At 37.0% G+C, this 15,370-nt stretch overlaps 1 pseudogene; it reads right to left on the minus strand.

The window, feature by feature from the left end:
• Positions 1-1,060: 1,060 nt before the first annotated feature.
• The window catches only part of LOC100819781 (probable translation initiation factor eIF-2B subunit delta), an 83,044-nt pseudogene continuing 68,734 nt past the window's right edge, over positions 1,061-15,370 (minus strand).

A 15,370-nucleotide genomic window follows, 5' to 3' on the forward strand; every position in this document is an offset into this window, starting at 1 on the left:
TTGTAGTTATAATAAATTTTAGCAAATGATCAAATATAGAATCTTATTAGAAAATGTGTTGTTATTACTCTTCTAAATTCTCTAAAACTCAATGTCACACACGAATCATGGCTTCTTGCCCAACCCAGCTTCCTCTATGCACATCACTCTCATTGTCTCCACGGCCATCAGGAAGGCTAGGACAGATGCTCCCTTGATGTTTCGTTTTGTGTGTTTTGAGATTCTCAATTTCTTATTTTCTTCATCAATTTATGTTCTACTCATTCACTCTACACCTTGTAATCAAAGTATTTTCCTTAGGTGAGATTTTAGCTCTACCTCATCCCTCCTAAAAGGGACTAGATTTCATTAGAGCTAAAGAAAATGATCCGTTTTAAGCTGTAGCAGGTTGTGGACAATTTATTTATAACATGGTAGATAGAGGAAGCCTTGTTTCCTCATCATCCATTGACAGTACGAGGGGCGTTTAAATTGTCGTGTGCATCCAACATACATTCATATTGCCAATTGAGATGGTGATAGTGACATTAAATATATTTTTAGTACATCAAATTTAAAATAATATTTTTTACACTCAAATTCATGAAATGTTTTTTTAGTCCCTCTGACTCATTTTTGACAATTTGATAACATAATTTGTGACAATTTAAAGAATAAAAAAAGCATTCATAAATTTGAATGACTAAAAACGATATACCTCCAAATTTGAAGAACCAAAAACATATTTAAACCATTATAAAATAAACAAATTTTATGTAACCATACAACACAAAGTAAATCCTTTTATTTCATTCCTTTCTCAATTCCAGCAATCAAAACAACACATTTCCATTCAAAATTCACTTCTATCTCAATTTCTTTCATCTCTATTTCTTTACCTCCTAATTTTAACTTGTATCCAAACAAAGTATTACAGATGACTATCGAGTATACAAAAAAAAGGAAGAATTGAAAGAATATGCATCTCCATAATCGTTGAGGGATAAAGCTATACAGTAAAATTTCCTTTATCAAAATCGGTTGTGGGTTGTTAAAACCACTTGCTGACTTCTTTGCATCTCTAGATTAAGTGCTCTCGTCCATAGTCATGCACAATTACAGGCACAGTTATAGGAGGGATCTACAAAAGAAGCAGATAACAGTTTGGGTAACCAAAAATTATGTTAAAGCGAAGAATTAAAAAGAAAGGGTATACAAAGATATTCACAATTTTATCATTGCTCAAGAAGAAAATAATTGGATTTAAGAGTAAAGAGCCAAAGGATAGGTAATGTACACGAAAAATTAATCATTTAAATTCAATCATAAATCACCTAACAAAAAAAAGTAACCCATAAGAAAATCAGAATGGAAGAGTTGTTAGCATTCTAAAAATTCAAAAAACGTAACAGAAATCAAGTAACTGAATGTCATCTAATTTAAAAGATAGTACCACCAAGGGGTGACAAAGAAATCACGGTGGAATGAAGGATTCTACGACGGTTGCTAATTGTATCACCCTGAGATATTATAAGTTATAAATTGATGTTTAATTGTATTTATTGTGTTATTTGAGTATATAATAGACTTGAACAAGTTGAAGTATGCCTTGAATGAGTCATGTGTGAATTTCTTGATGTGGATGTTGAATTATGTGGAGTTTTGTTGGGCGAAGTTGAAATTATGAGATTTTAGATTTTACCAAAACCTAGTTCAGCGAAATCGCAATACCGAATTCATTAACCGTTGGATCGTCTTCAAATTTTGTCTGCATCTCCCTAAGATATGTTTCTACAGTCTGACCATTGGGATTTTGAAAAGTAATAACTTTTGGTCTCCCACTAAGTGAGAATGGTGTGCTAAGCGCAATTCCAATCGAGGGGAATTGCGCTGAGCGGCCCAAAGGTGCGCTAAGTGAGCCCTAGTGCAGGGGGGCTGCACTAAGCCTAAATTCTTGCGCTAAGCACAAGAAGTGAACTTTGGCTTAGCGCGACAGGCCCGCTAAGCCAAAGTTGCAGGTTATAAATACGTCCTCAGCGTGAAAAACAAGATTTTTCACTCTCCTCTTCTCCAAAAATGCCACCCAAACCCTAAAACCTCATTTTCCACCACCCAAGACCACCGGTGGCCGCCGTAAGCCTCCGTTGCTTGCCGTTGGACCCCCACACCAAGAGGAACACTTTAATCGGAGTAGAATTCTCAGAATCCTCCTCGAAGATTCGATGGAGAAAATCCCTCAATCCTCCATTTCAAAGTTTCTCTGAGGTAATCTTGACTTCTAAGCCTTCTCCTAGCTAGTTTGAGTTCCTGTTAGTGTCTCTTATGTGTTGGGTACTGTAATAGGGTGTTTTTACACTTCCTTTGAAAAACCCTAGAGAATGAGACATTGTAAAAGTTATATTTTTATAACATTGAGGTTATTTTTGCGGCATTCATTGAACCTTGATCACATTGGCGTGATCGGAATTTCAAAATGATGTTTCCATTTGTAGAATCCGAAACACCCCTCAGCTCTTTATGTTTTGACAAGGGTATTTGACCCCGAATGTTACCTTTGACCTTGTTTTTGAAATCCATACTAAATTCCTTTCGTTTTGGCGTAATAGAGACTTGCGTTGGACCGACAAGCGCGATCGAGAGAGAGACCTCTAAGTGACGCAAAGAGAAACCGACGGGGAGCTCACGATAGGTGAGGGGAGTTATTATAAAATTTACTGTTTTGACGCCATAGTTATGGTCAGGGAACCTAGCTATGAGAATATCTACCTGTCCCTGTTGCATGCTGATTTTCTTTCAAGAAAACTATGTTTTTAACGAATGGGATGCGATATATCTATTATTGATGAATAACATTATTATTTATTAAACTTGTGTTGTTTGAAGACCTGGGGAGTGTGGACCTCAGGCATGAAAAATATATTTATATGCGGAATGCGACTTATTGTTGATGTTGCTATTGGTGACTTTAATTGATATGTGGTGATGTTGATATTTACGATGATATTGATTTGAGATGACGTTGTTAATGGTGATCATGTCAACATGAATTGATGTTATTATTGATGGTTTTATCAATATGGAATGAGGTTGTTGTGGTTATTGGTGATGTCATTGAAATGGAATGTTGATGATGTTGGAAATGCATTGACAAGTGCATGTTGTGTATGTTCGTGGGGGGCGGAGTGCACTGACCTTGTTGGATGGCCCATTCGTGGGGGACAAGCGTGGTTAAGGAATCTAAGCATTTCTGAGGGGATGCTTAAGCGCTTTAATTGGTTCATGGTCTTTGGCACTTGCTTTTGGCCACATTCATACGTCGTATGTTGTGTATGTCCATGGGGGGGGTGCATTGACCTTGTCGGACGTCCCTTGTATGGGAAACTAAAGTGGTTAAAGAATCTAAGCATTTCTGAGGGGATGCTTAGGAACTTTAATTCATCCATGGTCATTGTACTTGATGGTGCCCATGTTTCATACCTCATATGATATGGGAAATAGTATAAACTATGGCAGTATGTACTTTGTACTAGGGGGTGTGTCACTTGGTAGGGAACTCCTTGTGGCCCCAGGTTGATCACCTAGGGGGGGGGGGGAGTTACGGTGCACGACTGGGTGACCTCGACAAATACTGCATGGTTTCCTAAGTGAGGTGTCGTGTAGACACGCTTAGGGCTATTTCCTTGGTATTGGATATGGTACGTATCGCATTGCATCTAAGAGTTGAGGTCAGGTGCATGCATCATTTTGAGCAGTCTTGATAGGATCCATGGATGGATGATGTGTATGATGAATAATTGTTGAATGTGGGTGTTGAATATGAATGTTATGTAAGCTCATGAATAATTGTTGAATGTGGGTGTTGAATATGAATATATATTTGTGAAATTCAAATTTACTATGATTTTCATAAGCAAAATAATGGAGTAAGAAAGAAAAAGAATTTAATTTTTCCAATTATTAGAGTGGTGATATCGTAGCGACGAGGCGGGTCGTTACACTAACCATCTTTGAAGGCCGCATCGTGACGGTCCTCTAACAACCGCCGTAGAGTGCTTGCATTTTACAACGTCTATTAACTTGAAACCGTTTTAGAATTGAAGAATTCTATGATGATTATTCCTTAAAACCTGTCGTAGAATGAAACTTGCACCCCTTAATTAGCATGAAACTTATTATAATAAAAATTGAGCTAAAATTAAATAATAATGACAGCTCCAGAACATACAATGGCCACATCCACCTATCCATTGAAGGACAAGTTGGGTATGTAATGCTTTAACAGTTAGTTTAGTAACAAAAGATTGAACTCAGCAAAGGCGTGTCCCAAAAATGAAATGGACATTAAAAAGCAACCTCTTTATGCTCCACTGTCAAAGATCCTCTTCAAATATTCTGGTAAGAAACATATAAAACTTAATGAAATGAAAGTAAAAAAATGTTTCCAAACATACACCATGACCAACAAAGTCAGTCTCTAGAGTATTAGCTATTAGGCTATTAGTGCATGAAAAAAAAGGATGAAATACACAAAAAAGATAGATAACACAAACCTCACCGCCAACCTGTCCATGGTAAGTGCCAGCTAATGATTGACCCCACAACCAATTTGTTGTATCACCTCTATATATTAAAGCTTTAACGGGATTATCAATGAGCAATTGACTATGATCACCATGACACAACCTGGGAAAGTCACCCCTGCAAACCCGTAATAAGATGCTAAACGACTTATAACATGGACAGAGGTTAGACATACATGCATAACAATGTAAGCATTACCACTACACCAACAAGCGCTAGAATGGGACTCATCCCACTCCATTAATGCAAATTCTGCATCAGGGAAGCCTAAGTATTGTTTGAAAAACATAGGCTAAAAAAACATATTAAGAATGGAACTTTTATTGAAAGAACCTTCAACAACAATGATAAGGCTATGATGAAGCTTCATAACCATGTTCCCATTGGACACGCCTGTGTAAGAAACAACTTTATGCATTCGATATCAACATCAACGATAGGTATATTCACACAAACCTATCCTTATTCCCCTCATATAATTTGCTGAAGTTACAGTTGTTTAGATAGACATGTACCTCTTTCCAATAACGAGGCACTTGCTGAACTTAGAAACGCATACACAATGCTCCATCCATCCAGCACATTAGTAATTTTGACGCAACAAGCACATGTTAACATATAATATATAGTATGAATTAGTTCAAAAATTGGTAATAACCACAAATTATAAATAACAGCTTCATATGAACATTCATCAATGTAGTTGTGGAACCTCATATTTGTTGATGTCAATTGGGCTATCATCAGCACTATCGACATTCTCAGCTACACAATAACCTGCATAATGGGTAATTCGGTCGCACAAAAATAACTGATCCTATTGACACACCTACCAATTGCGATATCAATGCATTGTCTAAGGGCTTTGTTGCATAGAAAATGAAATAAAGAAATATCTATATTAATTCTCAAATAATTGCCAATAATTGTACAAAATTGTTTATAACAATTATGTTAAACATCAAATACACCACAATGGTTCTTCCTATCTCATCTAAAGATATGTACATAGATGTTTTTAACTTTTAAAAAATATGCTGCCCATTTCTTGTGAATTGTTGTCATGCTCTTAATGTCTAATGGTGTGCCATCACCAAACCACTACAAAAAATTTAAAGTATAGAAATTAGTGACCTACATGTGAAATGAATAAAAAGGTGATACTCAACAATTAATTTTTTCTTAAAAGTAAATATACCATGCTCCAATCATTCTTCAACCCCTCGCTTACTATGTTCCACGTCAAATGCATGAGATAATAACCACACTCATACCCACCGATTTAAACATGACTCTACATTGAATATAAAAAAAAGATTGAATCAGACAATTACAAACTTACCAAACATCACTAGTCAGAAATAAACATTCATTATATGACTAACCTTTATTTCAATCCACTGCATTGCAACTTTATCAATATGGCCATCCAAACTACTTTTTAATGTCCTCATTGCACTGCTTAATAAAAAATGTCAACGTGTAAACGAGCACACAAATATTAGTGTTTCGATGTTTACAATATATTAAATGACTTATGATATAATACTTAACTTGTTAACTGCAGTTTTGATATGAATATCAGGTTTCTTACGCAACGAAAAGAACCAAACAACAACATCCTTCATAGGATACAAAACAACTAGGTGCTAATGGGCCCTACATTTGAAAATAATTAGGTACATAAAATACAAACATTCTATACATGCATTTGATAAATTTTACTTATTGATTCAAGTAAGCTCCTAGGTAGACCTCTCGTTGGGATTCCTTAACCATGTTTCATTGTAATGTTGACATTCAGCATGTTTGCCCTTTGCATTGTGTATGGACTGAAGCTCAAGGAATCCATACACCAAACCATGTCCCAAGGTCAAACTCCACTCATCCATAAACCTATTTTGATCATTTGAAATGAAAAATTTAAAGTCTTGTATGTTTTAACCACCAATATTAATTAATAGTCAATTATATAGAATGTACTTACATCATCCACAACTACAGTATAGCTATGTCTAGACATTTCTCACCTGATATTATTTCATTTACATAAGAAAATGTTAAGAAGAACAATGCATCCGCATTTGGAATCCCAAATTTACTCCTATCCCATAACAACTTATCAGGGTTGTCGTAAATGTCATACATGGCCCTAATCAACTGACGCAATAGATCCTTTGCACCAACATCATTCGACCTTTTAACATGTTCAACCACTTTCTTAGGAGTAACATGTGAATCCTATATGAAGAATGAAAAGAAAAATTAAAGTAATGATAGTAACTAATTTATATCAATCTATGGTTGTCTTAATACATGTTAAACATAATAAAAAATACCTCATGTGATACAAGTTTGACAAGATTTTCCGGCCATGCAATGAATGTGTCAAGGGCTTGCCTGACATAATTTCTGACGTTGAAAATGGGACTTCAGCGTCACCATCATAAATTTTCATAACACTGACCCTTACCACATCATCTGTGTCACAACCTACCCTACGACAGGAGTGCGGGCAAAAAGCCAAAGGAGTGTCTTTCAAAAAGAAAAACGCGTGGGAGTCGCCACCGATGTTTATTCAAGGAAAACATTAGAAAAACCAAAAAGAGTTATGCGAATTTTGAAACTAAGGGTTCGGGAGTTGTTTATGCATAAGGAAGGTATTAGCACCCTATGCGCCCGTCACAAGGGACGAAAGTCTTTAATCAAGTGTGCAAAAACATGACTTCAATATTATTTACTTTTCCTTTTTTATATTTTAATTTTTTTTGGGGTCAACAAGGGTGTTGCCCTTGCTCCTACGTATCCTCAGGTGCGATGAGGAATTCAAACCTACGTAGTTCTTTAAGTCTAAAAGTTTGTGTTTTAAATTGATTTTATGTTTTTGAAAGATTGATTTTAATTGCGAACAAAAAGTCGTTTAAGACGTTGGACTTTGAAACGATGTTTTAAATTTTAAAAAAGCGGAGAGAATCATTAAAGCGTTGGACCTTGAAATGATCTTTTAAATTTGAAAAGCGGAGAGAATCGTTAAGGCGTTGGACCTTGAAACGATCTCAAGTGATATTTGATAAAAAGAAGTTAGTTATGAGTTGGTTTTATCTTGGTTTTGTTTATTAACTTTCAATCTCTTTTAAGACAACTTTACAACACTAGCGATCGGTTAAGATTTACTTTACAAAAAGAAAAGAGATTACCGATGATAGAAGAAGGAGATGAATATGCACAAAAACAACAAAGAGGACCCCTAAGGGGCATAGATCACGCTCAAATCTCTAAGAACACACACTAACCGAATGATGAACGAAGAACATGGAGCGAGAAACGACATAGGGATCGATCACGGTCGTGATTCGGCAGCGCTATGGCCTTGTTTTCATCTTCTTTCTTCTTCTTTTCTCTTAATTCTCTCAATTCCCTCAAGTCTGAACCTTAGAACCCCTTCCTTAACTCCTCTTCCCGCCTATTTATAGCCAAAAAAGGCATTTGGGACCATGGCAGCTCGCCCAAGCGAGCTCATGCCTTAGTCATGAAGTAACTGACTCACCCAGGTGAGCTGCAGCTCGCCCAAGCGAACTGGTTTCTTAACATTGAAGTCTTTTGATGGCCCAGGCGAGCCAGAGGCTAGCCTAGGCGAGCTAAGGTCCAGGAAACTCAATAAAAAGACCCTTTTGCCCCTTCTTTTTGGTATCCTTTGCATTCTTGATCAAAACATTGAACGATTTTTCATTTCGTGCGGTAATTGGTGTTGAACAACGCATTTTAGCTAGCGAGAATCAGTGAATGATAGTCCCCAGACGAAATTAGAGTATGACAATCTGCATAAGCGACATTGTGTATGGTAGACCCCCTATCATATATGTTTCCCAAGGCCACCAAACGTGTACAATTATCACCTTGCACATACAACCCCATAGTCAATATAACATTAGCATCATGTTCTTCCCCTGATGCATGGACAACAATTTCAGCATTGCTACCCTTTGTGCTCACGCGTGCACCTAATATCTGTATATCCATGTCAATCGGGGGTGTGTACACCAATCCCCTTTGAGACAACTCTATTTTGATGGCCTCGTTCAACTCCTGTTTCATTTTTCCTAGAGTTTGCTTGTTTTCTTCTTCAATTTCATTCCTCATTTTTGATGCAATCCTCCCAAGAAGGGGACCCAGCACTAGTGCCATGGCTAGGAGACTCCAAGAAGATTGCGCCAGAGATGCAGGAGAAGGCCCTGGGTTTTCATGAGCCTTAGGGTAGATTTTGGGCCCATGGGCTAAGTATGAGCTCACTTGTCTTTGTACATATTAGATTAGGGTTTCATCATTTTTGGGCCTTGTATTTAGGGCTCCATAGTGTAGGGAGGGTACCCTAGTAATGTAGGATTTTTTAGCCCTTGTATTTTAGGGCACCTAGACTAGTTTTTGTATTAGGGGTAGTTTTGTAATTTCATATTCATTAAGTGCACTATTTGATGTATGTGTGTTGGGAGAGAAATTTAATTGAATTGGGAGAAGCCCAATCCAATTAAATTTTGGACCATCCTAAGGGGGACGTGAGCATTTGCTTGCTACATCCCATTCTCAAATCATATAGTCACACTTTGTGCATGACCTTCATGCTTTATATGCCTCATGACACCTAAGCACACTTTGTGGAGAATCTTTGACTTGATCTTGGATTAGTGGGCTGAACCATAGCTAAAATTCACTAATCATAATTAATGAAAATTTGGCTTCACAAATTCAAATTCAAATTCAAGTGAAATTTGAATAGAAATTCAAATTTCGTGCCCCTTCTATCCCTCTCCCTCCATTCATCTTCTTATACCTTTAAGCTCTTACCCATGGCTTCCTATGGTGGTGAGCTTGTTCTTGCCTCATCTTCTCCATGAAGTGGCGTCTCCAATCACCTTTCCTCCTTCTCCATTCTGCTGCCATTGATCTTCAAGAAGCAAAGGACTCCATTGATGAAGAAGATCTAAGGTCTACAAGCTCTACATGGAGCTACATCATGTGGTATCAGAGCATCTTCATTTAGGTGATGTTCTTTTGCTTCCTCTATCTTTTTGTTTGGTCAATTCACTTTAACTCCTTGTTCTTCATCTTCTTCTTCATGTATCTCCTCCATTTTCTTGTGGTTTGGTGTTGTTTAAAGTAGATTAAAAAAAACCCGATTAAATCTTAGATCTACTTTTGTTCTTGCACTTCTATGGTTCAAATTTTATAGATCTACTCTTGAATCATGTTTTTGTGTTGATTTTAGGTTCTATCATTTTTTAGTCATAATTTTCTTGTGCTGAACCTTTAGATCTCAATTTTCTTGCAAATTATTGATTAGAAAAGAAAACACAAAAATCTAAGTGTAAATCACTTCATTCATGTTGTCTTAGAGTCATGTTTAGTCATAATAATTGTCACATTATGTTCTAAGTTTATGTTCAATTTTGATTTTGTTGATTGAATTCTAGGTACATTTGTTCATGTATTCTTGCAATTCTTAGCCTATCATTTGAATTTTGAGTCTAATTCATGCATGTTATTTAGTTCATAACATGTTCTAAATCAATTCCTAGAAGTAGTCTTATTGTTGAACTTTTTTTTTTTGTTTTCTAAGTTTCCTATATGATGCCTATGAAGAAATTGAGTTGTGGTATTGAGTTGTTGCTGGATTTGTGAATCAAAATAAGCATTAAGCTCTCTTGAATTGTGTTATTCAAGACAATTGAGCATAAGCAAACACAAATTGTAACTATCCAAGCTTTAAGCAACACAAGCACTACTCTTGATTTCTAGGTTGAAATTTTGGTTGCTATCAGTTTTGGCACACTATCTTCTTAACTCCACCATGGCTTGAATTCTTTGCATTTTGAGCTGAAACTTTAACTAGATAAAATAGACATCTGGACGAAAACAATGAACAAAAATAAGGAAGAAAAGGTGATAAAGATTAGCATCAAAATACACGTCTAGAACAACAACAAAAAATGTGTTTGCTTGATTTGCTTAAAAAATTGTTCATTATTTTGAGTTGTATTAGAAGCCTATTTGACTCCTTGGAGTTGTTCGTCTTTTAGATGTGTTGATAAATTGACATAACTAGAATTTTGTTTTTAATTTGTCAATCTAATCTAGTGCCATTCTAGGACTTCCTTTGTGTTCCACCTTTGCTTGTGGTGCTGTCCTTTTGCTTTATTTTTTTTTGAATCTCATTGAATTAATGTCATGTTAAATTTCCTTTTGGTTTAGCTTTCATTTCATCTTTTGGTTTCTTGCTTGTCTTTTTATTTTTTTTTTTGTGTTTTTTAAGTGTTGCCTACAATAAGAATTGGAAAAGGAAATCAGTGCATTGCTTGAAGGAATATTTTTTAGTCTTGGAGGTTAACCATCCTAGGAACACCATTAGATTTGAAGCAACAAAAGCCTCACCAAATTTTGAGTGAAACACTTGAGAAAACAAACAAGCATTGAAGACCTTAATTGCTTTGTTAAATTTGTTGTAATAGAACAATTGAGTGATGAATTTTTTTTTCTATTGCAATTCCTTGTATTTGGACATTCTTCAGGGGTGTATTGGGAGTCTCCAAGAGACCACCCAAACCTCTATTTGTGTGTAATAGCTTAGTGTAAACCATGTAGACTAAGTGAAGAGCTAGTTGGGAGCTCCAAAGGGTCATCCAAGCCTTCACATAGGAAACCGTCTAGCTTGCTTTAAATTTCCTTTACCTTCCATTGTCAAACCACCTAGATAGCTTGCTTTTTACCAATTAGTTTTTACCTTATCTTTCACACCTCTTTTAGTGTTTATTTTGGCTAGTTTCAACCATATTTTTTTTTACCTTTTGTTTTCAAACCCCCAACAAGAAAGAACCACAACTTAGGGACCAACATGAGTCTTTATTCTTCATCTAGTGTTAATGGTGAGGGTTTTACTCCTAAGGACCCCTGGTATAAGATATTAGATGAGTTGAGATCCCTTAAATTGTGGAAAGAAAAACAAGAGATAAAAGAAAAAGGAAAAAAAAGAGTGGAAGAAATAAGTCAAGATGAAAGAGAAAAAATAAGAGAGGAAGAAAGAAGAAAAATAATGGAAGAAATGAAAAGAGAAAAACATGTCTCCTATAGTAGTCACAACTCTTACAAGAGTTTTAGTGAAGAACTTAGTGACTATTATAGAGGGCACCATAGGTCACATACTAAACATCACTCCCAAAGAAGAGAAAAAGGATAGCAAGCCTCAAGAGGTTAACATTAGCCTCCCATATTTCCATGGAAAATATAATGTTGAGGCCTACCTAGATAGGGAAATGAAGGTTGAACAACTCTTTCCTTGCCATCATATTAGTGAAGAGAGAAAAGTTCCATTGGCTACCCTTTGCTTTCATGGGTATGCCCTCTGTTGGTGGACTTCCCTTGTTATGGAACAAAGGATTTATGGGGATCCTCCAATAGAGTATTGGAATGATCTTATGAGTGCCCTTAGGAAGAGGCACATTTCCTCCTACTATGAAAGGAAGCATATGGACAAGTTCCAAAGGCTTAGACAAGGGAGTATGAGTGTTGAAGAATATAGACAACAAATGGAACTACTCCTTTTAAGAGCTGGACTTAGGGAAGAGGAGAGAACAAGCATAGTGTTCGTGATTGTCGGCAAGTGTACTAATTCGCACAAGTAGTATAAAACGGTAAAACCGAGTATCATATCCTCAGGGAATTTGTTTCACCTAGACCACGTATATTCAGTATGTAAACACTTATAAGGATTGAAATAAAGCAAATGTTGGGTTTTGTACTATAAAATCTATTTGAACATAAACAGAATATTTAAAGCTACAAAAAGTGACAACTATCAAGTTTAAAACGCTGGGGAGTGTCCTACTAAATTTCTCTTGCTGTATACAATGTGTTTTTCTCTATTTAACGTTATCCTTGTGTTCTTACACTGATAAATTACTCAAACCATGATTCCTCATATGAATGAGCCTAACTCTTTTTAGACTTTGTTCTTGATTCCTCAACAAACTTGATCTAAAAGAGTTGCACTAAGCCTACAGTGTAAAATGGACTAGATTATTGCACTCCATTCCTAGACATACAGATTTCTAGCTTGCTCTATCAAGTTCTAAGGTTTGAAAGCATTTTCCAATACTAAAAAGCCTAGCTAGACATACAAATGGGTGATTAAGCCACAAGCATGTAAAATAAATATAGATAGAAGCAATGAACACAGAGAAATAACATTAAAAAGATAGTAAGAGTATTACATCAAGAGGTTCAGTAGTAACTCCCCAACAAAGAGGCTTATCCTTCCATTACAAGCAAAACTTCAAAAATACAAGAAAGAAACTATTTTTGGTGAAAGAAATTGGAAGAAGATGATGGAGAATGTCTTCTCCAGCCTCTAAACCCTAAATCTCTCTATTTTTCCTGAAGCTAAGCTCTCTTTGCTGCTCAAAACTCGTCTCTACCAACTCTCTACCGGCTCTCTTTTGAAACTCCGACAACTTCAGTGTTTTAAAGGCTCTTGGACTCTTCAGCGAGCATGTCTTGCTGAGTGCGAGTTAGTGAATTTACGCTTAGCGACCATGGGCGCGCTAAGCGCGAGAAGAGACAACGTCCTCACTGGGCGGGCTGGCTGTGCGATGGGCGTGCAGATCTTTGGATTATCCTCTTGTAGGGTTTCCCATCCGCTAAGCAAGCTGGATGCCTTGCTAAGCAAATGCATCTCGCTGAGCGGATTTGCCTCGCTAAGCGAGTCATCAACAACTTTAACTTTCTCTTCTTTGGCTTGAAACTGAGTTGGATTCATTATTAGGTCACAAAATTGGAGTTTTTACCCTCTAAAATCACACAATAATGAAAATATGTACAATTCCTACAAAAAGAACCACAAATTGGAGGCACAATGCTATTTCCTTGCAAATTTTCAATACCAATTTAACTTATGAATAACAACTAACAAACTCCCCCAAATTTACAGTTTTTCTTGACCTCAAGCAAAGAAATAACAATTTACTTGTCCTCAAGTGAAAGGAATCAATAGTGGTTAGCCACAATCGTGTTTGTTTCTAATGTTTCAATCACATGAACAGAGAAACCTAGCAATGCTTCAACCATCAACCTTTCACAAAAATATGCAGTATTTCAAAGATATGAACATGTCTATTAAGCAGCACAAATGAAATAAGTTAGCAAGCATGATAGGTATCAAGGAAGGTTAACCATGCTTAATCCTCACGACCACTGTTTCTCTCACAAGCACAAATGTTTAAGGTAGTTCTTCAATCAACAACCAACATAAGTCTCAACTTTTGCATTTCATCTCATTCCATACAATCACAAACACACAAAATGAATCTGAAGGACTTTCTTAGCTTGTAACAAGGTTGGGTTACAAACAATTCATAGTTTTTCTAGGATGCAAAACTTAGGTTCTGAGAGAGCATTCATCCTTAGAGCATCTTCTTCTTTAATTCCCAGCTTTTATTAATATGCCACAAGCATAATAGACATTCAGCTCAAGCAAAAACACACAAAGTTTCACTTATTCTTAAAATTTCCATCTTCTTAAAGTTTCAATCATGGCCTTCATCATTTCCAAAATCATGCGTTCATTCAGTATTAAGAGATTCATGCAAATATCAGTACTTGATGCTAGTTGTTCTCTCACAATTTAGATTCACACATCTCACCGGGTTATAGCAAATGATTACCTTCGCTATTTACTTGTCAAACAAACTAACATTTTCATTCACACCCCTAATTTCATGTTTTTTCTCTTCTAACTACCACATACTTATTCAAGGCATGTGATCTAGTATCGCAATTCATGCAAACAATCTAATTCAAATAGATCAACAAACACCAGAAATTGAAACCAAAACATGTTTCAAAAACCAATGTGCGTAGTTTAAAAACCATAAACTGTTCAAAAAGCTATAAAAGTGCTAAGTAAATAAATAAAACTAAGCTAAACTGAAAATTAAAAACTATATCTAAATAGAAGAAAAATAAATAGAATCCTGTCTTCACTCCTCCTGAGCCGGTGCTGGGTCGTCCTGAGGTGATGTGGGGGCATCCTGGGCTGGCAAAGGTGTGTCATGAGCTGTAGTGGGCCAGGGGTTCCAGGTGCTCTGCGCTGCGGTGAAATTTGCAACGTAGTCTATGTCAGCAGTGCCATCTCCCTCATCTGTGACCTCCATAGGCGTGGTAGCAGGGGTATCCTACGGTGTCTCCTCTGGCTCTGGATGTGGCTCCTGGGCTATAGGAGCCTCACCTCCCCCTACAGGAGAAGGCTGGACTCCTGAACAGGCCACCTGGGCCATAAAGTCCTCCATGATGATGATGGGCTGATGTTGAGCCAAGTCATGGATACTCTACATCACCAGGCATAAGCCATGGTGGAGGCTCTGCAGCATCGGCACGATCGTGTTTGTGCTCAAAGTGGAGGGGCCGGAGGGTGCAGTGAGTGCTAGGGGAAGGACTGGTGTTGGCATACGTGCTGGTGTGGGAGCTAGAGTAGAGGTAGAAGCATCTGAAGGTCCTTGAGCCCTGGCCTAGCGGGACCTAGGGAATGTGATCATCGGATCATCCGGGTTCTAGCAGTTCTTCCTGATATAGGCTAAGTTAATGGCCGGGCTCAGGGACTCGAAAGTAAGGGAATCTGGGACCACTCCTCTGGCTATGCATAAAGCAGTGATTAAGGAAGGGAAGCTAATGTAGATGCAAAGACTTTGGCTTTGATGTTTTGATGATGCCATGTGATCATGCACTTCTCAAGTTTAATTCAAGACAAAAATCCAAGAAATTCAAG

This window comes from Glycine max, chromosome 4, assembly GCF_000004515.6.
Source record: "Glycine max cultivar Williams 82 chromosome 4, Glycine_max_v4.0, whole genome shotgun sequence".
In the NCBI taxonomy this organism is placed as follows: domain Eukaryota; kingdom Viridiplantae; phylum Streptophyta; class Magnoliopsida; order Fabales; family Fabaceae; genus Glycine; species Glycine max.